This window comes from Pleurodeles waltl, chromosome 6, assembly GCF_031143425.1.
Source record: "Pleurodeles waltl isolate 20211129_DDA chromosome 6, aPleWal1.hap1.20221129, whole genome shotgun sequence".
In the NCBI taxonomy this organism is placed as follows: Eukaryota; Metazoa; Chordata; class Amphibia; order Caudata; family Salamandridae; genus Pleurodeles; species Pleurodeles waltl.
The window spans coordinates 1,485,453,324-1,485,479,596 of NC_090445.1; the positions used below are offsets into that span (position 1 = coordinate 1,485,453,324).

The 26,273-nt window shown below is 42.3% G+C and overlaps 1 protein-coding gene across 1 annotated transcript in view; it reads left to right on the forward strand.

Moving 5' to 3' along the window:
- The window catches only part of PCDH15 (protocadherin related 15), a 2,681,631-nt gene that overhangs the window by 1,320,668 nt on the left and 1,334,690 nt on the right, over positions 1-26,273 (forward strand). The window lies entirely within an intron of this gene.

Sequence of the window (26,273 nt, forward strand, 5' to 3'; positions counted from 1 at the left end):
TCCATGATGCCGGCCAGGTGGCATAGATATGGAATGGCGCTAGCCAGTGCTACGGCCCTGTTAGCGTCCTTAAAAAGGACGCTAACAGGGCCGGGGAGGCGTAGGGTGACCCAGGGCTTGTGCGCCAAATTATGGTGCTACACTGTTTAGAGGCAAAATAATTGCCTCTAAAAAGTGTAGCACCATTTTCTGGCGCACAACCCCCATGGACATGGCTCCTGTCTTAGTAAAGACACAAGCCATGCTCACCACCCCAATGGCCATGCCCAGGGGACGAATGTCCCCTGGGCATGGCCATTGGTGCCAGCGCCGTGCAGGGGGCCCCAAGTCAGGACCTCTTGGTGTGGGTGGGGGTGTCCCTGGGGAAAGGAAGGGCAGACCCAGGAGTTAAATAATGGCACTAAGCAAGCTTTTAAGGCCTCCATCCTCCCGTACTGGATTTTAGCACGGGGGTATAAATATGGCGCAAAGGCCATATTGTCCTTTTCTGGACGGGAACGCCTACCTTGCATCTCATTGACGCAAGGTAGGTTTCCCCTCCAGAAAACAATGTAAACTCCATAACTTTGGTGCTAGACACGTTTAGGAGTTAGGTTTGCGCTGATTTAGCATTAAAAAAATTACGCGAATTCAGCGCAAACCGAGTATAAATATGGGCCTAAGAGGCACATTTACTAAGTTATCACACAATGAAGTGCTGCAACCAAAGGAGATATGCTGTGATGCGGTTGAAGAAGAGAGCAGAGCCAGACTATGTTTATTAAATATGGCCTACTCCTTCTTTCATGCCACAAACTGGTACACAAAAAGGCTACCTAGCATCATGCACACACCTTTACACCATAGTTTGAAGGTTTGTATGAGACATGTAGGATAGATTTAGTATGGAAAGGATACCCCTTCAATACAAGCTCCTATATATAGACAATCTTTAAACATTCCACACATTCGATGTGTGCACAATGTATCAAATTTTAGAAGACATAGAATCTTTTCACCAAATTTTAAACTGCCTCAAGAAGGCATTATTTTTTCTTGCAAAGCCCAGCCCTACATTTTTTCACGGTAGTACTTTGAATCAGAAACCATGTATAGTTGCCACCTAGGACATCTTGGCCTATCTGGTCACAGGACTCATTTCTGCCTGCACTTCCGTGTATTGCATAACCTGCAATACCTCCCTCCGTTATTATCCACTATATTGTGCTTTATTAAGCTGAAAGAAATAATGTTGGGTTTGACTCCTTGGCTGTGCTTTCCAACCACCAGTAGTATGTCAGATCTGTTAAAGTGTGACTCAAACCTAACACCAGCATTTCTCCTCAAACACACTCGTGCTGCTCACTAGGGCTGGTTGAAAATTGTTTAGGATTGATTGCAAGGGTTGCATAATAAAGAAAAATGTGCTTGTATTCCAGATTATGATATTAGCAACAACAGCAGTACACTAAACCTCGGTGGAACTGGAGCAATAGTAAATTATGAAAATACTGCCTTACAAAAGAATGCTTTTGCAAATAATGTAAATGCTTTCTTGTTAAGGGAATCAATTAAGCAATTAATGCATTTTCATTAAAGGTACAGAATACATAAGTGCAGATTTACTCAGCATCCGGCATGGTGCCACAGGCCAACACAAAGGCTTATTTGTGATTTAAAAAGCCATGCAAAGCCTGATTTGCATGAACTTACCCGTCTTTGTAAAGAAATGTAACACAATGCATCAGCTTGTGCTGCATTACATTGCATTTGTTAGTGGTAGGCATTCTTTGGGCTGAGCATGGGTATTCCCATTTATCCACCCATAGATTTAAGGCATTTCCAGATTTACTAAGTGCCTCATTATGAGTTTGGCAGCCCTACAACTGCCAAACTCGCAGTGGCAGTCCAACGGCCGTACTCCTGGGAGTCCTACCACGAGATTATGATCCTGGCAGTCGGACTGCCAGTAAAACGGCACCACCACTGGGATCACAAATCCTAGCTTGTTGGTGCTGGTAAAAGTCATGGTCAGCCACAGCAGTTCCAAGTTCGGCACCACCGTGCTGATCACAACCTTCCTTTTGCCCAGCCTTTTCATGGTGAGGTCCCCATTAGGAAAAGGCTGGCCGAAAGGCAGAGTTGGGGCTACAGGGGGTCCCATGCACTGCCTATGACCATGTCGTGGTCAGTGCAGTGGGCCCCCCGTCAGCACCTTCAGAATGCGCACTGTCTGCTATGGAAGACAGTACACATTCTGAGGGTGCTGTGTCCGACAGCATTGGCCTTGGATCTCTGAGGCATCCGAGGCCAATGCTGCCACACTATTTCCGCTGGTCAGCCCCGCAGAAATATCGTAATACAATGTTTCCACCAGTCAGCCCAGAGGAAACACTGAAATACAATGGTGGTGAGGCCTCCGGCTTGATGGCTTCCTCTCCACGACCGAATTGAAGTTGGGGCATTTCAACCAACAAACTCATCATGAGGCCCAAAATTTTGTAAAGTGGAATTGTGTGAAATTCGTACACCTATCTTAGAGAGGGGCAATAGGGAAAAACATCTTTTTTTTCATCTTGTTGTTTCCTCTTTCAATGCATGATGCATTGTGCATCACACAGAGAAAGAGGAAAATGCCTCACTGGATTTTATTTTGGAGAAGAAGGTATCTCTTTCAGCACAAAACAGTACTGGCTTTCCTGTACCAGGTTGCAACAGTGCCTGAGTTGGCACTAGGAAGCCTCAAGTGCACCAGCACAGGGAGATTGCTGAAGAGAATTATATCTTGGTAGATAATGTGATTTCTAGTGTTCTCCTGTTCATGCAATGCAACAACTAAAGACCTACATGTAGTAAAGTTACGATTGTGGAGTCTATACACTTGCAGCAAAGTCCCTGCACTTGAGGCAGGATCTCCACAGGGCACACTGTAGAGAATCTTTCTACACACAAGTCCCTTTGTTTAAGTAGACACTATTTGGATATATTTCACATAAAACTAGATCACACTAATGCATTTTGTTAAACAATTAGTAAAAGAGATGGGTGCTTTTTATAAATAATTATCACACAATGAAAAGGAAAAGAAGGAGCAAAGTTTTTATTTTTTACAGCTTGTCTGGGTATCTTAAAAACCTGAAACCGCAGTAAAACATTTGATTCAGAGTAATGAGACATGAGCTAATAAATTAACCCAACACTAAACAAAGACTATCAAATCTAGATCACCAGAATTGTTGATGCCGTTTTGGTCCTTATATCAATGCGGGATAATCGTTACAAAGATGGAGCTCCATTGACTTGAAATATGTTATAGATTAAATCGATTTAGTATAATAGAATCACAGGTGGTGAGAAATCGGGTAGTTGGTTGAGTGGAGTATTAACCTTGCTCAAGCAACAGCCACAATTCCAGTCCAGGTGAACCACAAAAGTCACTAAATCAACCTGTGCTTCACCCTCTAATAGCATGGTAAAAAAATCAGTAAAGCTTAATTAGAGGCAATGTGTAAAGTAGTGAAATGGTACACCAATTTAGCTTAAGTAGAGTGAATTTTAATTAATTGACACCAAAATGACATAAATCCCATCATTAGTTCCAGAGTCATTAATCTCTAAAGTTTATGGTAAAAAGTAGTGCCTAGAAGATCAAAGCACCAACTGCGGATATTGAGTCACAGGAGACTGCGTCAGAGTTGGAAAATGTGTGTGACCAGGATGGAGTGCAACTCAGATACAAAAAGTTGATTGGGCCTGGTCAGTGTTTATCTTCATCTTACAAGAAATTAAAAGAAAAAATCTCTGAGAACTAGAAGTTCAGCCGGGCAAGGCTGCAAGTGGCATCCGAGGAGGGCGCATTGTCATCAAGTAGCTGCTGAATTAAGTCACAGTAAAGATTTTTATCTTCGGACTAAGCATCTGATTTAGAGTTTGGCATCAGGGAACACTCCATCACATGTGACGGATATCCTGTCTGCTGTATTACAATTCCATTACAGCCTATGGAACTTGTAAAACAGCAGATGGATCTGTCATGTTTGTGATGAAATAACCGCTCTGCCAAACTCTCAATCAGGTCCTTAGTCTCTTTTTTGGAAGTAGAAAATCGCCAGTGATAAAAAACAGTGGAGACTGTAGCCAACAAGAGTTCCATGAGACCAGATACCATTTAGGCGAAGGATCGCTAAACAGGATCTGCTTCTGAGGAGCAGAGCATAGAGAGAGCTGCTGCAAAATCAGGTCAATGGTGATGCACCTTAGACAGATAGAGGAGCAGGTTGGTCCCGGTCTTCTACAGGTTCTCAAAGTAGCTTTCAGGAAAACATTTTCTAATTCTAAGTTAGATTTTGCCTGTCTGGGCACTTTTAACACCACCAGCACCAAGGGTCAAGGACTGGAGAGCAACCGCGTGAGTGGTTGGGACTCACTTAGACTTGGTCCAGCTGAGCTTCAAAAGGTTGGAGCCTTTTCTGTCCCTGAGATGCTGATCAGAAAGACCAGCTAACGAGCCATTGGAGTCACCCTGGTAGTCCTGGGTTGAAGAAGTGGAACAGGGCTCAAGCAGAAGGGCAGACCTCTAAGAGTTCAAGGCAGGCTTCAGAGAGCAAAGCAGTCCTTCTAGGTACAACAAAACAGTCTTCGGAAGTGCACAACAGGTTACAGCATTAGGCAGTCCTCTGAGTGTCCTCCGGTATGTCCTAAAAGTGAACGGAAGGGTGGGTCTTAGGGTCCTATTTTTATATATGGTACATTATGTGCAGTAGGAGACATTTGTAGAGAAATCTCTTTGTAGTGTTTGAAGTTTCCTGCGTCTTCTTCCCTGGCTCCAAGTTGGCTGTATGAAAATGCAGCAGTGACAAGTCTTTAATGTGAAGGCAGGGCACAGCCTATTCAGTTGCAATTGGGTCTGTGCCCAGCTCCACCCCTTATGCTGCCAAAGATGGCCCTGGCACATCTAATCCCTCTATTGTGTGGCTTTCTGGGAGGAATAAGTAAAGTCAAACTGCCAACTACACCCAGTCATGTGGCCCAGGAACAGGCAGCAGGCACCAAATAGAAAGGGGAAGAAAATCCCAACTTTCTAAAAGTGACATTTTCAAAATTGCAATTTAAAATCCAACTTTTCCTGTAAAGAGGATTTTAAAACACAATTTCTCAGACACCAAACATGAATGATGACCTGTTCCCAATCAAAACTTAGCACTCATTAAATGTAAAAACGGCAACCCAATGTCATCCTGTGGGAGGGGTAGGCCTGACAGTAGTTAAAAATGAATTTATGAGTTTTTCACTACAAAGCCATGTAAAACAAAAAGGTACATGTCCAACCTTTTCATTAAAATGCACCTTGGTCTTGGCTATCTAGGGCGTACCTTAGGGGTAACTTACATGTACTAAAAAAGGCTTTCAAGGCTTGGCAAGGGGTTTATTTTGCCAAGTCAAATGGTGGATTGGGACAGGTTTCAAGAGGCTACTTAAGTGGGTGGCACTTTATTTGCTGCAGGTCCGTAATTAGCATGTAATTTGCAAGCTCTGGGTATATGGTATACCACACGAGAAGGAACCTATAATTAAATAAATGATGCAAATCAGATGTAGGCCAATTTACCCACGTTTTAGAGAGTGAGCATGAGAACTTTATCAGTGGCAAACTGCACAGAGTCATAGGGCCAATAAAAACAAACTCAGCAATAATAGGAGGGTGAAGGCAAACCGTTTGTGGTTGATCCAGGAGAGAGGGCCAAGTCCACCTCTGATTATTTAAATAAACACTATTCTGTCATGAAACCGCACACTCTCAGGAATGTCCAAGAACCTTATGCAAAACAATGCTTTATGATCTCACCAGGGATATGAAGCAGCACATACATGAAACATACCGAGAGGCTTCTTACTCGTCCACCCAAGCAGAACATTAGGTCGTACCTGAGGTGGTAAAGTGATATATTAATATCAGTCTAATAAACTACAAAGTGATACAGCATACTTTCTCATTACCAGGCCACCGTTCACCACTCACCCTAAACTTTAGAAGCACTGTCGTTCTCAATGCGACTCTCCCTCCATGCCCATCTTTTCCTCTACTTCAAAAATCTCCACTGTGTGAAATGACAAAGGCAACCATCTACTGCCTAATGACGCACTTATCACATGCATTGTGCTTAATTAGATGTTAACCATCTGTTACATTCATGCGAGAATAATCGGCGTTTAAGCATCTGGTGACCCGCACATTACAGGAGTTTCTCAGCGATTGGGACTCCAATGATTATCTTACTTGCTAAATTTGTTCTTGCATTTTATCACTTGCATTTTTCTTTTTAAAATAGAACATTCATATCAAACATGTCGTCATTTGGGCAGGCAAGCATGTGGAACAAACACGTTTCACAGGTGGATTCTCCTCTAACAACAAAACAGAAAATTGCTAAATAATTCAGGGCAGTACACAGGAAATTGGAACGCCAGAATCCAGTGTGCTGCAATTGAACCGTCCCGACATTTTAACTTTCACTAGTGGAACAAAATGTTTGATGCAAGAGTCTTCTCATTAAACAGGCCCACTGAGAGCATGCTAGCACCACTATAAAGTGTTCTTTGTGGTATTTAAAGGGGCGGTGTGAATCTAAATCCTCCAGCATTACCGTCGCCAACATCAATTACATTGAATACTCGAAACCTACACTGTGACAATATTACTACAGTGATAATGGCACAATGAAACTGCACTCTGTGCATTAATACATTTCAAGTTTTTTGCTTTTAGTAGACAAAATATCCCAAGGCCTGTATAACTTCCTTTGTGGTGGTGCTAAAAAATAAGGGTACAAAAAAAAGATATATGATGCCAAGGATCCACTCAAATCATATGAAATGTTTCAAATGGTCAGGTTTCAGTACCTGGAGGCATAGTAACAATCAGACACGTTTGATGACGCTTTTTATGTGTTGAAATTTAAATAATGGGCTTTAAAAAACATTAATGTTGCTGATTTTGCAAGATCATTGTTAGAAATGGGGTCTTTGGTTGACAGTCAGGTTACCCCCTGTTCAAGTAAGGACCCTCACTCTAGTGTGGGTAATAAAGAATCACCCTCAGCCAACCCCTGCTTACCCCCTTGGTAGCTTGGCAGAGCAGTAGGCTTAACTTCAGAGTGCTAGGTGTAAAGTATTTGTACCAACACACACAGTAACTCATTGAAAACACTACAAAATTACACAACACCAGTTTAGAAAAATAGGGAATATTTATCTAAACAAACGAGACCAAAACAACATAAATCTGACATACACAAGTCAAGTTATGAATTTTTAAAGATTAAACTCAAAAATAGTGCTTAGAAACACAAAATGCTTCAATGAGGTTTTTAACACGGCGCTGTGACAGAGTCGTTCACAACAAGCCGACACCAGCGGCGCCGGACACGGAGTCGCTTAGACCCCCAAGTACAGTACCTTTGGTGAAGAGCGAAAACAAGTTGATGCGCGAAGTCGGGGATCGAAGTGTCTGTGCGAAACATTGAATCCTCGCACTTCAAGCAGCGTCGGTCACGACGTGGAGCGGCGACTTCCACGGAGTCGCAGACTTCAGCGGGGCTGCAGAGGCGTTGGGCCTGCAAAGGTCATCGCGTTCCAGGGTAGATCACGGAGTCGGTTGCAGGCGGCGTCACTGGATTCAGCAGCGACAGCGGTCCAAAGTCGTCCAAAGTCGTCCGAAGTCGATTTCCTTGGATTTCCACCAGCTTTCCTTTCAAGGGCCTAAGGACTGGATAGGGCACCCCTTGACAGAGCAGGTGTCTCTCCAGGTGCTGGCAGAGAGAAGTCTTTGTTGTCCCTGAGACTTCAAACAGCAGGAGGCAAGCTCTAAATCAAGCCCTTGGAGATTTCTTCACAAGATGGAAGGCACTCAAAGTCCAGTCTTTGCTCTCTTACTCTGGCAGAAGCAGCAACTGCAGGATAGCTCCACAAAGCACAGTCACAGGCAGGACAGCACTTCTCCTCAGCTCTTCAGCTCTTCTCCAGGCAGAGGTTCCTCTTGATGTCCAGAAGTGATCCACAGTCTGTGGTTGTGGGTGCCCTTTTATACCCAATTTCTCCTTTGAAGTAGGCCTACTTCAAAGTCAAGTTTCTTTTGCATGTAATATCCTGCCTTGCCCGGGCCAGGCCCCAGACACTCACCAGGGGGTCGGAGACTGCATTGTGTGAGGAGAGGCACAGCCCTTTCAGGTGTAAGTGACCACTCCTCCCCTCCCTCCTAGCACAGATAACTCATCAGGAAATGCAGACTACACCCCAGCTCCCTTTGTGTCACTGTCTAGTGTGAGGTACAACCAGCCCAACTGTCAAACTGACCCAGACAGGGAATCCACAAACAGAAAGAGTCACAGAAATGGTATAAGCAAGAAAATGCTCACTTTCTAAAAGTGTCATTTTCAAACACACAATCTTAAAATCAACTTAAATCAAAGATGAATTTTAAAATTGTGAGCTAGGAGACCCCAAACTCCACATGTCCATCCGCTCCCAAAGGGAATCTACACTTTAATCAGATTTAAAGGTAGCCCCCATGTTAAGCTATGAGATGGACAGGTCTTGCAACAGTAAAAGCAAAGTTAGCAATATTTCACTGTCAGGACATATAAAACACATTACTATATGTCCTACCTTAACCATGCACTGGACCCTGCCCTTGGGGCTACCTAGGGCCTACCTTTGGGGTGTCTGACATGTAAGAAAAGGGAAGGTTTAGACTTGGCAAGTGGGTACACTTGCCAAGTCGAATTTACAGTTAAAACTGCACACAGATTTTGCAATGGCTAGTCTGAGACATGATTACAGAGCTACTTATGTGGGTGGCACAACCAGTGCTGCAGGCCCACTAGTAGCATTTGATTTACAGGCCCTGGCACCTCCAGTGCACTTTACTAGGGACTTACTAGTAAATCAAATATGCCAATCATGGATAAAACAATCACATACAATTTAAACAGAGAGCATATGCACTTAAGCAGTGGTTAGCAGTGGTAAAGTGCTCAGAGTTCAAAAGCCAACAGCAACAGGTCAGAAGAAAATAGGGGGCAGGATGCAAAAAGATTGGGGATGACCCTGCATAAGCAAAAAAGCCCAACAACTATAACAGTACATTTTAGAAAATCTTACTTTTTTCTGTTTTTGCTGCACTTCCTGTGAAGTACTAAAACATCTTGTGGGTACTCAAATAATATTCATAAAATACAGTCACCACAGTATAATTTGTCATTTTTGTTACGAATAAACTACCAAACACTGTTAATATTAGGAAATTTGATAGTTCTAACTGAAAGAAATTTGTTTAATTGAAGTTCCCAATGAACAAATAGCAAGGCAATTGCTGTATCGGCTCAACATTTTTATAGCAATCCCTTTGATAGGCTCTGTTAGAAATAGGGTTTCTGGTTGGCTAAGGTATGCACCTCAGTCAGGCAGATCCTATGCACTCTAGTTAGGGCAAGGGAGTCACACGTCCAAGATAACCCCTGCTCACCCCCTTGGTAGCTTGGCACGAGCAGTCAGGCCTATTCCAGAGGCAATGTGTACAGCGTTTGCACAACACACACAACACACGTGACGCAAAATGTACACCACAAAGTAAACACAACATTGAGCTATGTAAAAATAATCTGTATTGCACAAAACATAATTAGACCAACATTACACGTAAGTAATACCCTGCTAGCTTAGCAGTTGTCAGAATGTCACACAAGTTACTAATACTCTGCAAGAATACGCATTTGCCATATTAGAACATGTAAGTACTCAGGATTCTGCAACATAAGTAGTAGTCAGGAATTACAATAAAAGATATGTGCACTTGTCATGAACAATTCCCAAATACCCATATAAGGAACATTAGAGAATATCTCACAAGTCATAACGATAAAGATCAGCTAGACCTACCCAAAAGGAACAGTAGCACAAATATGTGAGAGTAGAAAAACAGGTAGGAAATCTAACAATCCCCAAAAGTCTATACTAGGCTCCTGGAGCCCAGATTCCATAGGAAGTACCTGATTTGAGATGAAGAGGCACTCCCAGTGCCTAAAAGATGGACACTGGGACCCCCAGCGCTCCTATGTGCAAAACGGGGGCCTCTGCGGTCTCTTGCTAGAGAGGGGTGGTCTGCACCCCCTCTAGAATTAAAAGAACGGGCCCCTTTGGGGACTCATGATCCTTGGGGGCCCCCCCAGGCCTCTAATGGCCCTCTCCAAAGGGGGGCCCAAAAGAGCCAAAGATTTGGAGCAGCAGGGGCAATCGCGCCCCTAGCGCAGTGACCGGGGGGAAGGGAACTCCCTTTCTCCCCGCGTCCTGCTTGAAGGGAGGCAGCCGCCCTTGTCCGCGGTACGGCTGCCTAATAAGGTAGTGGGGGAAGCAGGGGCCTCCAATGAGGCTCTTCACCTGCTTCTTCAGGCAGCCGCACCCGGTCCGGTGCGCAAGCCGCTTTTCTGCCTTCCCTCGTCCAAGAGGGAAGCAGCGGGGAGAATTGGAGCCGATGTGTGCCCTGGGGATGATCTGAGAAGCGCACTTTAACCGGGGACATGATAGGAGCGTGCAAGTTCCTTCCTTCACCTTTGGGATCCTCGCTCTGAAGTCAAAATGCGGCGCCCGGCCTACGGCGGTGATTAAACCAAAGAAGAGGTGCTGTGGAGAGCGCGAGGGACTCGTTCATAAACCCGGGCTGCGCGTGACTTTTGGCAGAAATAAAGCGCTTTTCAATGCGCTAGGGCAAATCTAAAGCCCGGGCTGCGGGGGTGATCTTGTGCAGCAAATCAGGAGAAAGCGCTTTTCCCAAGCGCTAAGGCGAAACTGCAGAGATCGGTGCAGGGGTCAGGGGCCACAACACCCTGCCCCTGGGAGCAAGCAAGACACAAGAAAGCACAGGGCCGGTGGGCCCAGCTACAGGCCAGCACAAGGGTTGCAGATGGTGGCAGTTCCTTCTAGTGACCAGGCAGGTCACAGGTCAGCACAGCAGCAGCAGTCCAAGGTGGTTTCCTGGTGAGTCCATTCATCAGTGTTCTGTGTCCAGGTTCAAGGTCCAAGAATGTTCAAATTTTGGGGAAAATTCCCCTGTACTTATACTAGGGTTACAGTGTGTTTTACAATGGTATGGTGAGGAGGTTTCAGCCAGTTGCAACTGGTTCTGTGAGTGCCCCCTATCTCCTTTCTGCACAGGCTCCAAACATCAGTGGGGGGTTAACAACCCTATTGTGTGAGGCCAATGCACAGCCTTTACAAATGCAGGTGTGCCCCACCTCTCCCTTCTCTCAGCCCAGGAAGGCTTTACAATATGTAGAAGAACCTCGGTGTCACCTCCACCCTCCCTGTGTTCAGGCATTCTGAGAAGTATGCACAAAGCCCCAACTGTCAGTCTGCCCAGACGTGGATTGGAGACAAGCTGCAAAACACCAAAGTCATAAGCACAGATAAATGCGCACTTTCTAGAACTGGCACTTCTGCGATAGTAATAAAAAATACACCTACACCAGTAAGCAGCATTTCTCAGCACTATCACAACCATACCAAACGTGCCTAAGCCACCCCTCATAAATCAGACAATACCCCTTACATACAAGGCAGGGCATTTCCAATGCAATCCTATGAGGAGGCAGCACTCACAGCAGTGAGACACCAAGTTAGGCTGTTTGTCACTACGAGGACAGGCCACTCAGCATGGCACATGTCCTTCCTTCTACATACATGGCACCCTGCCCAAAGGGCTAGCTAGGGCGTACCTTAGGGGGGACTTACATGTAGTAAAAGGGGAGTTTTGGGCCTGGCAAGTAAATTTAGATGCCAGGTCCCTGTGGCAGGAAACTGCGCACACAGGCTCTGCACTAGCAGGCCTGAGATAGGTTTGACAGGCTACTTCAGTGGGTGGCGCAAGCAGCGCTGCAGGCCCACTAGTAGCATTTAATCTACAGGCCCTGGGTATAGTGATACCACTTTACAAGGGACTTATAGGTAAATTAAATATGCCAATTAGGTATAATCCAATCATACCAAATTTGTAAGAGAGAGCACATGCACTTTAGCACTGGAAAAGTGCTCAGAGTCAGCCAACAAAAGTCAGATAAATAAGGAGACAAAAAGCAAATAGTCTGGGGAATGACCCTGTAAAAGGGCCAGGTCCAACAGGCCCCCCAAGTAATAAGCAAGCCAATCTCTGAATCGACTCAAAGTGTAATTATGGAGCTAGTCACTGAAATGACTCACAAAGTAGTTGGGGAGCTAATTGCTGAATCACCTCATAAAATAAAGCAAGCAAATCGCTGGATTAACTTGTTGAAAGTAGCGAGCCAATCAATATTGTCCTTCGGGGGTGTTAACATTTAGAACGAGCTGAACTTCTGGAAAAATCAGAACGCCTCCAATAGCCCTCCACTTCTCTAAATAGGCTGGTCTGATCTGCATCAAAATTATCAGTTGAGCTCTGGAAATATACTGAGCGCCTCCGTGGCCACTTCTGAAATGTCCAACTTGAATCAACGTGACCAGCTGATTTCCAAAATAATGCTCAGCACCACCGTGACTATTCTTGGAATACTCTCCCCAAACTCTTTATTAAATGGCACCAATCAACCGAGATAGCTGTGTCTTCCTGAGTGTTTCCAACAGAACTCCATCAAACATCAATACACCTAAATAAATCTTGTAATAATTGTCTGAAATGCAAGCGATGGACTCCAACTAGTAAGTGCTGCTTCGTCACCAAATGTAAAGATGCAATAAATCATCCAAACGTCAAAATGTTGTGTTCACACTTTTATTTCTTTGGTACCATGAATGCAACCTCACACCTTCAGGAGCGTTAGGTCGACTGTTACAACAGTGACCAACCAACCCGTCAGCCCGTGGCTCCGCAAAGAATGTCATACACATCCAAGCACGTTTGAACAAACACAATTCTATATGTGGAATGAACCTCAAGCCCATTAGAAGAGCGTGCCTGCCTCTGCGCTACACTAAGATGTATAGTAAAACCCATCATGACAAGCACAGAGGTGGGGGTGGGTGAGTGAGAGAGTCAGCAGCGTGGGGGTTAAACAGTAGTAGGGGGATGTTAGTTCTTAGCGCTGACTCCACATACAAAGCCCACAGAGAAGGTACAAGGTTGGGAGTCCGTGTACAATCTGCTTGCTTCAAACTAAAAGCAAGTAAATTTAGTTTTCTTGGCACATAACCTGTTACCTTCTTCATCCATTCAAAAGCAGCAGGTGACAAACTCTATCAAAGGAGACTTACTACTACAATCATGATTCATCCATCTATCATCTTCGCAGCTTTTTTCTACGGTCTTTGGCCAATGCTAAAAAGCGTGATAAATAAATTTGCAGGGGAACATGACTTTCCAAATTTCTTTGCAATTACTCAAAGACTGTTGTTCCCACCTGTTTCCTAATAACCTAGAGGTTAAAGATTCGGTATAACATGCTTGACCACACAAGTGAGGCTTTTAAACTGATTGGTCATAATAGCTTATTTCTTAGAATAATGACATCTCACTTTGCCTATTAACATGATCAATGGCCTTTGTGACAACAAAGGCATCACTTTCTAATAAATAAAGGACTTGCTCAATATTGTAATTTAGGAGTCACTAGAGATTGTTGTGACCCTTGAATGGCCTATTTTGACCCCTGGCACCTGTCTTGTAACTCCTGCTTTCCTTGGACACAAAGGTCTAGGAAAAGAGAAGCCTGTTTCCAGTTCCCTCACCTGCGACCAGTTATCAGCTTCATGTTTTTTTTTTTACAGTTTGTTTAGTCACACACAACCCTCCAAGGCTCCACTTGGCTTCCTTGCAACAGTGAACCCAAACTAATGTGTTACAAAGGACTGAGAATTATGCCCTTGAGAACAATTAAACGTATTCGTTCACACAGAGTGAAAATGCGAGTGACGGAAACAAAGCGTTTTTGATTGTTCACCTTTTTTACAATCAACTGCATGAACTAAAAAGTAATTGGAATTATTCATGTTACAGGTTTGAGTTTTTCATGTGATCTGAAACTTACTTCTGTCCCACTGGACTTTTTTCATATGCCGAATTTGTGAAATAGAGTAATCCTTATACAATTAAACACCCGTCTGTGTTCGGTTGTGAATGGACACCGGGGCTTCGATAACAATGGTGGAGCAGGAGCAATGGTACCACGACTCTTGCTTAACTAATGATAAAATGTCTGGTGGTCTGTCATTTACCTCTTTTATGAAATAGTAGTCATATAATGTATCCCAAAATATTGCCATACAACAATGCACCCACTTATATGCCATAGAATATAACAGGGTATTTTCAAGGCCAATGTTATGACTTTTGACAGCCTAGGTAATTGGACATTATCTAGACCCTTCTACCAGTAAATAGTAAACAAGTAGAGATGTATTTATGCTGTCAAAATTCATGATATTCCCAATTTTGATTTGATTATTTGCTGCAATTTGATGCTTCCACATCATAGAGATGAGTAGTGTTACTTTAACGTTTGTGCAATATTTCTTTTAGGTTAGCCCTGCTAATTTCTCCTGAAGGTCTATATTTCATTATTTGCTGCATATTCTCTTTTGAATTGTTTTGTCACACTTTTGTTAAACAAGACGTTTTATTTGATTGAAATCTCCCAGGACTGCTCTCGTCAAAGTTGATTTTAATTCTGTGGCCAGTTGTCAATGGGTGCACATGGACATCACTCACACCGTGGAAACACAATCATAATTTTTTTTAAATTCCGATAGCTTTATTTTTCTCACACTCACTTGCAAACTAATTACATTTTACTTGCACCACCGTCATTTTCCAGATTCCTTTCACAGTATTCTCCCATTAATTGTTTTCATGCATTTCACTTTTCAAAGCTCCGGGAAATTGCCAACGGGTTTATTCTGTCTGAGGCACAAGGTACATTTCATGCTATCTGCAATTCGAGATGAACACTTCTTTCCTAAAAGGTACAGAATGAGGCTACAGCAATGTAAAAGTAAACATAAGAAAATTCATACGTGAAAGAATTATAGTGTTAGGTAAATTCTACACTTGTAGAAGATTCACATGAGAGGAAGCCTAAAAGGACATGCCAATGGGTCAAGGGAAAGAGAAGGACCGCAGGCACTTATTGCTTTATATATGCTTGGACTAGCACTGTGAATTCCACTTCATACTTTAGCATGCTCGACCAGACAGGGCTTTACTTTACTTGCTACCTCTTGCAGTCCAATTTTCTTTCCATTGTTAGTGAATTAAAAAGACACAGATCTCTTGCCTCTAAAATGAAGTATCCGGAGACAAAATAAATAATACATATTCCCGCTGACTTGACACCCACTTCTTTCACCAAGGTTGAAAGCACAAATCAAATGGACCCACGTATTGTTAGTATCAGTGTTTAACCACAATATTACGTTTTTTAACATCAACTTCCAATAATATTACCTTCGGAATATTGTCTACCACAATACTATGGTAAGTATATATTCCCCAGTGTAGATATTCTTGTCCTAATTCCGCATTACTTACCTTGACGACAACACACCCAACATTGCACATCATTGAGGCGTCATTGCATAACTATGACATCATAAAATAGGATATGAACTACGGAAGACAAAAATTACTATCAATTATTGTTGAAACACACACACTCTTGCACACAAACATGTATGCACACATTTGCACACAGACACATCTGCACACTTACACACATGACCCATTTAGTTAAATGAAAATGAGTATGCACTGAATGCAACCTGTATGAAATTAGAATTAAAAAATCTCAACAATGAAGAATAAAAACACAAACTACTTAAATTCATATTTGTTTGACTCTAATTTAACTTTGGTGGCGCACAGTACTGACCCTCCGATAACGTTTGCTGCTCTGCGTACTCAGGATTGTCATAGCCTTATTACTTAATAGAGCACATTAAGTGCATCTTTTAACACTGATGAATATGGCAATAAAACTAAGAATGTAATTACCTATGACTCGCCTGGCTCATCATGCAGAGATTGGGTGCATGGGACTTCTAGAACCCTACTAGAAATATATGCAACTATTACTCCTGACATCCTGAGAATAATATCTATTATATAGATTAAGAAGAGTTTTGCATCAGACCACTTCACCCTTGCTTGCTGTAACTGTCAGCTAGATTCTGGATTAGCCCACAAGACAGAATACTTCCAGTGGGCAAGCCAACTTCCGAGTCATGGTATTCTGCCCTTTTGCTTCATCATCCTGCACTATAAAGTGGTGACATTCAAAGGAAGAGAACGAGTTCCTCTCCTTCTACCAACAGATTGTAACACACAAGGAATCTCCAGGGATGGGCATTGGAACCACCACAGAATAATTTAGCAGGAGTTCAAAAGGAGAATGATAAATAAAGACCCCTTCCAATTTTGTCTTTATTGTGTAGTACTTGTGGTGCAGAAATACAGAGGTAAATCCCAGGCATTGTCTTTGGCTCCTTTCTTTCATCTTTTTATTTTAACTTTTCTCTTCTCTTACTGCAAAGTCAGTGTTTTTTGCAGCCAGTCACAGTCCCTCCTAGGTACAGTGTGTAAACAAAAGACTTCAGTTTGTCAAGTGGTTTCTAACACACACTAAAACTAAAATACATATAAATTAACTTTCAAATATTTCAAAATATATGAGCACTAAGTAAAGAGCAAATAAGGAGTATTGTATTTTTCCAGTTCTAAACTGTAATGAATAGAAAAACTCTAGTAGGACAAAAACAATGAAGACTTTACTTGTGTGATAAATGTGCACAGTAACAAAATTCCTGCATATGATTGTGTGTGCATTATAAGAGTTTAGTAATTAAGCTGCATGCAAATTTATTGGCAATTTCAAGAGTATATTTCAATGGAAAATATGCACTTTGTACATGAAAGTACACTGCCAGTCTAACTTTTAATCATTATTTTGAACAACATGCTTCAAAATGCACCAGTGAACATACATTGAAGTCCCACCATGGTCCTGCTCATTTGTGATATGTGTTCTTTTTGTAGTACTTTGATTTTGCACAAAGTCTGTAACTTCAGTGATTAAACATTGATAGCAGTACCCCCACTCTGTAATTGTTCTAGCTCCACTGCCTCCAGGGAGCCGTTAAATACTATACATGCAATAGGTCTGTAAAGAGAATGTGGCCACAACTGAAGGTTCACTATAGTAGAATCACTTATGGATACTCAGCAATATAGATGTATTTTAGTGTGCTTCCTTGCCAAGTCACATTCTAGCAATACTTACATAACTATCCGCCTTTCCCGAACTTAGGGCCAGATGTAGCAAAGGGTTTTTCCCATTCTGTGTCAATGGGAAAATGTGTTCGTACACATGGCCCTTAGAAAGGTAAGACTCATCTATGTGTGCTACCCGTGGAGGGAAGGCAGCGCTGGCTGCATGTCTTGCTTCCCTGTGCCTTCTTACTAGGCCACCTAAATTACCTATCAAAGAACACCTCTCCCTGATTTGATTAAATAAATTACTAGGCATGGGTAGAATTTCAATTACACTTGAGCAATTGAAGTGCTTACTCCTCCCTGCGTATTTAAGAGTAATTAGGGGGAGAGAATCCTAAGGAGAGAGCACATTTACTGAGTGTGGGCAGCTGCTCACATTTGACATTCACGTTCTGCTGCAACTAGCACAGTTTGTTATTGCAAAATGCACCCTTGAAATAATTTTGAATTCCACAGTGCATTTTGCACTATGAAAATCTCACGAATGTCAGAAGTAATTTGAGGCAAATCCTATCCCAAGAGCACACTTAGCGAGTGTGAGTGGCTGCTTGCACTCGCTATTATGTTCTGTTGCATTTAGCACTTTTTCTTAGGGCAAAGTGCATACTAGTGTCCAATTTGGGCTTAAAGGGGCATTTGTTTAGCTAAAAAATAGCACCAAATGTAGGAATACTCTTCTGGTATAATTCAATCATAATCTCACTGAATTTTTAGCTAATTCCCTGTGCTTACACTACACTGAATTACATGAATTATCCCTACCCATACAAATTGCCAGACCTTCCTTCCCTGTACATTAGTGAGGCTAAGTTCACAGGCGGCTCCACTACCAGTATTTAATGTTGGCTAGGCACAGTGATGAATAATAGCACACACTCATTGTGCCCCATTAGCTGAATTTCCTGGCAGTGGTTGTGGCAGCTAACTTCTTTCCGTTAACAACAGTGTGATTGGGTTAGGGATGGTTTGGCAGAAAAAATAGGAATTAAGGAATGTTGACAAAGACATCTTCCTTGAGACAAGCCTGTTGCCACAATCCGTAGACTCCATTAATGAGGAGCACACAAGGTGTACTATAAAGATTACAGAAATTAATATGAGAGTAGAGAATGTATTTCAAACACAACACAAGTATGCACTTTTAACCATGGAATTTTCCAGTACATCTACACTATTGATTAAAACAATAAATACGTTTTATGAAGCATACATATTATAGCTTATTCTGTTTGATCCAACGGCTTTTCACTTTCATCTTGAGTTGGATAGCAGTAAGTTCCCCTTCAAATATTATCCTTAGATTTTCGCAGTAGTGTCATCTTGGACCTTTCTCTCTCTCATGTTCATTGCTCTAAGCGAATGCATTTGTGGTCCGATTCTGCTAGCTTTTTAATTGAAAATCCTAACATCAAGGACCAGAGATGGGTGTATTCAAATCTGTTGAGAGGACAGAGAGAAGTGTCATATATTTTGGACACCCTCATTCTGTCCGTTGAGTAAATGCCAGTAGTAGCTGGTTGAGACATTATTGAGGTTTTGGTTGCCACATTTGCTGATCACACAACCCGGAAAGGGCATTGAGAAGACAGAATTGGCATACAGAAATTGGTGTGCCCATATTAACCTTTGCCTTTCAATAGTTAGCACAGGTTCTTTGCCATGCATGACAGTATATCTTTCTCATGCATCACTTTCAATGTTCGTACACCTTACTTCTCATAAAGTATACACTTTTAAGGTTTTAAAGCAAGTACACGTTTTTGTTATCACTATTTAGAGCCTTCAGATTAATCTTGAGTTTGGAGAATGCACCTATCACTAATTTTAATATTTCTGAAATGCTTAGCTATATTATTTCAATATACCATTCTAACCACTCCAGGGTACCTAATGCTATAAGGCCATTAAATCTTGTTCAATCAGAACTTTAGTTGGGATGAAATTGTGCAGCTTTACTCATATCCTGCAAGCTATCCACCACATCCTGTAGGTCTATTAGATATTGGAATTTGTATGTGCCCTTATTAAAGTTAAATATTTTGGAATTTGTATGTGCCCTTATTAAAGTTAAACTTTACAAGACGCTCCAATGGCGCTAACCTCTGCTCCATATTTACAAGGAGGTGTAACGCCTCTTTTTGTGGTGTTACACCTTCTTGTGAATATGGGCCTTCCGACACAGTTATCTGCATCAGAGGGGCAAGCAATGGGTGTTGCTATGGGTGTGCCACAGTACCACCCATTGGATTTTGACGCTGCCTCAGATTTTTACGATTTTGTAAACCTGAGGCAGTGCCAAGTCTAATGCTACCTCAACGGGTGGAGTTAGCAAGGCACAGCGAGGAGGAATACTTTTATTCCTCCTTTTTTTTGCTTTTTCTATGCGTGCTGCATTTTGCAGCACGCACAGAAAGAGCAAAATGCCAGACATGATTTTTTATGTGTGAGAAGGTGTCCCCTTCCAGCACGTAAACAATCATTTGAAAATGACGCTTTGGCACTTTGCAGCACACACAGAAGTGCCAAAGGGGCATTAGTGATTGTTTATGTGCGGGAAGGGACACCGTCCCGCGCATAAACAATCACACCCTCAATGCAGACATCCTTGCATGATCCTGCAAGGATTCCTGCATTGGTGCTGGCAGCTAAATTTACTATCAGCACAGGGAACAACACAGGGATGTGCCTTATTCACTTAAATACGATGCATCCCTGTGTTGTGAAAATGACAGAGCGCAGCGCTGCCAATTTTGGCGCAGCATTAGGCTCCATCATTTTCCCATAAATATGGGCCCTAATGTGCTGCTTTATATTGGACCTGCTCAGCAATTGGAAGTCAAATAAAGCTGCAGAATGTAGATGTCATATGATTGGGTAAGCAGTCATTGTTCCATACTGGCAGCAAAGCTATGTATTTGTGTAGTCTGTTCATAAGAGTTACTTAGGAAAACTTAAAAATGAGAAGTTGGCAGTAACTGAGACTATTACCGGTAAACATCTACCAAAGGCTGCCAGACACTTTGCTTGACCATAAATATCACGTTGTGTTTATTTGATTATTTAGTGCTCCAGAGATAAAGCACGATTGAGTGCAGTTCTTAGGACCCTCCAGAGAGAATGACCTGTATTTGTAGGAAGAACCTGCTCAAGACATTTGAATATAATGGATGCACCTAGCACCAGAATTACAGCACTAAGCCTCCTATAGAACACCAAGGGTCTGATTTAAGAGGCCCTAGTGCCACCTTAGCACCGCCATAGCAAACTTTTTTTGACGCTAAGGTGGCACTAAAGGGGCTTTTTACACACGCCATGTTTACAAAGTGACACAATGCATGCATTATGCCACTTTGTAAACCCTTGCACCACATTATGCCTGTGCCAGTCATAATGTATGCAAGGGGGGCCGAAAAAATGGCACAAGGAAATCTTTTAGATTTCCTTGCGCCATTTTTTTAGGCACTTTTAACTCCTGCTCAGAGCACGCGTTAAAAGGGGGCATGCCATTGAATACAATGGGCCTCTATGTACTCTGCAGGAGTAGAGCCAAAATGTTGGCGCTACTCCTGCAGAGTATATCAATAGTGTCAGGAATTCTGATGCTATTGCCCCCTACCATGTGCCATGGTGCACTGTATTTTAAATATGGTGCACACATGGTGGCAGTAGGGGGGCACTAAGGCGCTCAAGGAATGTGGTGCTGCACTGGTTGCAGCACCACTTTCCTTAAATCAGACTCCAAATATCTTTCCACAAACACCACTCAAAAGAACAACACTCTACCAACTATAAAGTTGCTAGGTTCTCTACCATCGGGAAATCACCTCTGACCCTGCATGGGTTGTGAATATGGTATGTAAATGCCAATGCAATACAAAATATGATGCCTGTTGTCTCTAACTGCAGAAGAGGCAATAACTTTCTTTTTGTAAATATCTTTGTGTGGAAGTTTGAGTGGGTCATATTATTCACAGTTCATTCGAAGGCCTTTCCAGATGTAACTAATGTTAGGTTTAGTAACAACAATAACACATGCATAATTCAAACCTCAACTCTGACATTTCTAAGCATTCTGATATGGTTTACAATTGCATGTGACATGCATATTGGCATGAATTCCCCATGGCAAGAAAGGATGTAGTTTGAGGGTCTCCCTGTAAAGCGAAAAGATATATTATCGAGGCACCTGATGTTTATTATAATTTGCATATTCAGATAAGGGTATGTCCAAAAAAGTGTTAAATTCTTCTGAGATTGTTAAAGTAGTTAGTGACATGAAACTGGGAAATATTAACATCTTACAGCTTTTGCATAAGTTGGATCAACAATAGGATATTTTATTAAATAGTTATGTAATAAATCGACAAATAAAGCAGCTCTGCTTTAAAAGGCATACAGAAAAAGTGGGCACTGTAGATTGTTTGTTGTATCAATCAATCTCATGATTCATGATTACCATGACTTCATCACCTTCGCACCTGTGGAAGCATATAATGGACTCCTATTTTAGGTTTTTGTTCTCCTTCCTTTCAGCTTCGGTTGCTAGATCAATGTATATGTCCAAGCAGTTGGGCCGTGAACTTGAAGATGATTTTGTATTTTCAACTGTCATCATCATACTTATACATTTTGATTATATCCGATATTCGGAGTCGCTAAAGTTGATATTGTTTTAATTGGAACCGATTTTAACTATGTTTATTGTTTTAAATTCTCTTTGATATTATTGTATAACAATGTATTTTAATGTACTTTATGGTGTATTTTCCATTAGACCGAATAAAGCTTTTAAAATGAAGTGAATGATTGTGCAGTATGGTGCCTTTTTATATGAAAATAAATAGAGGAGCATCAACAGAATACCCTTACTTGGTCTTATAGTTTATCATTCCTCTCCTAGGATACTGCTCGCTGTGGTGAGCAGATATTTAACAATTCTCTTTGTTTTTCTCCTCTTTCAAGAGTGGCAGGCTTTCTCGTGTAATCTGCATTGCAGTACACTGCTATCATATTTCTATTCATCATACAGCCATTGCAAAAATGTGATCTCAATATAAACGCAAAATACTGGCCTTGCCAATGCTTGTTTGATATTTTCATACTGGAAATGGGTGAAGAATATAAGGTGCATATCCTAAATTATGTTGAAATGAACAAATCAATCTTTGAACAACAGAGGGAGTAATGTGTTTATCACATACAGTGAGCACTGCAAGTGCTAATTTAAGACTCGGGCTATATTATCTAAAGTAGGTAGTGGATTTAAGAAAGATTACCTGCAAACGTTTTAGGTAGACTGATGCCTTAAATAGTGGAGTAATGGTATTTTACCACCTTGGAGAGTGGTATATGATTGTTTGTCTCTGGAAATGTAAAGCAATTTGTGTCTTTTGGCTCAAAATGTAGCAGAATGTGCTGAGTACAACATAAAGGACACAGTAAAACAAGACATTCAAAACTGAATGTAGCAGAACAACAAAAGAGGACAATAACATTACTTAGGAATAATGCAGCAAAAAATCACAGCATCACAAAAAGCACACCACGACCTGAGCAAAATGCAGCACAACGGACATGCACACATATTCTTGTCACATTACCGTGTCCATAAAATTGCGCTCATAATACAATGAAAACAGTTGTTTGCATCATGCACTGCTTTAGCTTACCACCAAGGACATGAAACAGTGCCAGTTGAGAGCCATCCCTTTTTTCTTTCGTTATGCCTCTGACAAAAGACACTATTTGTTCACCACTGGTGTTTACTGTCCCAGTATATCGAGTCCAGAGAGCACTAGTGCTGTATCATAAAGACTACACCAGGAGCCCATGCTGTCACAGAGCTAGTATTCATGTTGTAGGTGGGGCTGACACTTTCAAACCGTTTCTGCAGCCCTGGTGCACAGACAGAGTGGCATAATTAGCACTGACACATAATCTTTTCAGAATGCACTCAAACAGTAAAAGAACAGAACAATTACTGATTCAATAAGCTCATTAGGTCCTTAGCATCAACAAGCTAAAACTCTCTGCAGCCCGACTAATGTTGTTTACCAACAGAGCTTGTTAATTCTCAGCATGGTGCAACCACTGCCTCCCATTCACATGCCTTTATTTATATTGAGACAGGACAGCATGCCACACTATTTAGAAGATTGGAGACATTTGCCTCAGTGGAAAGAAAATCCGCCTGGTAGTGCACATACTTTAGGAAATGTGACAAATGTCACTTATTGCTGATAATATATCAGGTTGTACATTTGTTATTTGTGGTTTTCTGTAGCATTGACAAGACCCGAAGGGGTGATAGATTGCATTATATTGTTTGCGCAGAAGTCAATCACAGGAGAACAGGGTGAGATGTCAGAGGGCCTCGTAAGGAGGGGGATGAGAGAGCATGAGCAGGTAGTCTCTTCGAGGTCACTAATGGATCTCAGTCCACTTGTCACACTTCCTGATGCTGTAAATGGCCGGAGTGTAAGTCAGAGCTAAAAGCTCTTGACACTGCAACCTCCAAGTGCAGTGGTACAAGAAGTGCCATCACCAAATGCAAATAACATTACATTACAGGGATTGACCGCACAGCAGCTGAATGAGTGGTTAGACAGTTTGTACACCCCACAGAATGTGTCCAAGAGTGAAGAGCAGATTGATCGTGTTAGGTTGAGTACAGAAATAACTGAACGAGTCAAAAGAACAATGGGGGTGAATAGATTAGAATCTAATATGGAAGAGGAGTTGAGATAGTTATGTCCGAGAACCACAAGAGAGGTTGGCAAGATACATCAGAGATTGTCAGACTTGGCAGAAAAAACATGATATAGAAAATTGGAAAAACAAAGCATTTGAAAAGGAGCACCAGTTTAGAATTTGAGGCAAAGGATTTTGAACACATGAGGTCAGACGGAATGAAAGCGCATCTTAAAGAATTATTGCAGAATGCTAAAATTTGGGGAGTATTAGAAAAGTGGAAAGGCAGATGGGCAAAGAAGAAGGATAAATGGAAACGAGATTGACAAGAAGGGTCTGAAAGTGTACAGAAAGATAAGGATCCAGTGAAAATTTTACCAATGAGGGAGATTCCAGGAGGGCTGTTTGTTCATGTTCCTTGGCTCCAGAGTGATCTGTCATTCACAAATGATTATCCAAAACTGAGGGAGAAACGGGTTGAGTGGTATCAGCAGACACATAGGTTTGTGAAGCCTTCAAAATGTCTCTGGGAAGACCTGAATACTCTATTGGAGATAGTGGTTCCAGCTGATTTGTGGGTTGAGTGTAAGAGAGCAGTAGATTGGCCGACAAGTGAACCAGAAAGGGACAGAAGCACAAGTTCACCATCTCCCGAAGTAATGAGGCATTATTATAAGGTGATTGAGTTCCTGAAGACGAGAATATGCATACTATGAGAGATTGTTGAAGGCATTCAAGGAGTACAGTGGCAAGGAAGCGATCGAGCTGAAAGACATGTTGCATTTTGTGTTCAGGTTCGTGGAAGGACTGATACCTGAAATAGGTCAGATGATTAACTGATTTGTTGGCAAGTGAAGCCGATTGATGAGGTGTTCCAGTATGCAAAATACTGTAGTGACAAGATTGAGTTGAAGCAGAAAAAGCTGAAGGAGAAGGCGATGGTGATGCAGATTAAGGCAGCTCAAACAGGAGTGCAGGGAACCTTTGTGCAACAGATATCACAGCAACAGGGAACTGTTATATTCCAGCCTCAGATGAGAGGTAGGGGTTGTGGAATTAATAGGAATTGTGGACCGGATTTGAGTACCGAAGTGGTTCAGAATCATGTGCAAGGGATGAAAAAGATGTTACCATGTCACATTTACGGAGCAGGAGTGTCCAACGATGGTGCATGAAGGTGTTGTTCAGCAAAATGGTGATGTCAATACATTTCAAAATGTAAGAGTACCAAGAATGAGAGGTTCCAATGAAAATTTTCAGAATAACATGAATCAGATGCAAACATTTTAACCCATGCAGCAGGTGCAAATTCCTCGTGCACAAATGACACAGTTGCAGTCAGTGCATCAGCAAGTTCCTATAGTACCTAGATAGCAAATGCAGAAACCTCAAGCCCCAATGGAGCAGCAACAGATGATACTTACTCAACAGGTAAGACAGAGTCAGGTCAGAGACAAGACGGAGACAAGACAGAAGTAGTGACACAGTGCACCAATTCCTGTTGCACAGTGAGAATGAAATAAATGGTGAATGGATGAGTGCTAGTTCAGATGATGAGCCATGTGTGCTTGCAGCTTCTTTAGAAGTAGATCAGAGAGGACACTATGTGAGAGGGAAGGTAACGGGTCACAAGGTCTCATTTTTGGTGGACACAGGAGCTACGCGCTCTACAGTGAGGAGTAATGAAGTTCCGAACTTACCTCTTTCAGGAAGAACAGTTCAGGTTGTGGGGGTAGCGAATAAGCATTTGACAAATCCGATGACAGATCCAGTGCAAGTTGAGATTGGTAACTTCCAGGGACTGCATAAGTTTGTAGTCTGTGATTCGAGTCCAGTATCCCTAGGGAAACATCCCGAACAACGAGTTGTGAACCACGAGGTAGTGGAAAATTAAAGCGAAACAACGCTTTCGTTTTCTACAACTTCCTTGTTTAAGGGCCTTAACCACGCATGTGTGAACCACGTACATGCGTGGTTAAGGCACCGAAGAAGGGAGTCAACGTGATCAAAGAGAAGGTAAGTTGGGCTGGGACTGGGACTGTTTTTTTGGGGGGTGGGGAGGGGGGCTCGGGTAAGGTTTATAGGCAGAGGGTCAGGGTTTAGGTTTTAGGGGTGGGGTGGGGGTTTGGGGTTCTTTAAGTTTTAGGGACGGGGTGGGGTCTCAGGGTATTTTTTGTTTTTGGGGGTGGCGTGGGGGGCTTGGGGTGATTAGGGTTTAGGGGCGGGGAGGGGGGTCAGGGTTTAGGTTTTAGGGGTGGGGTGGGGTGTGGTGGGATGGGGGTTGGAGTGCTTTAGGTTTTAGGGGAGGGGTTGG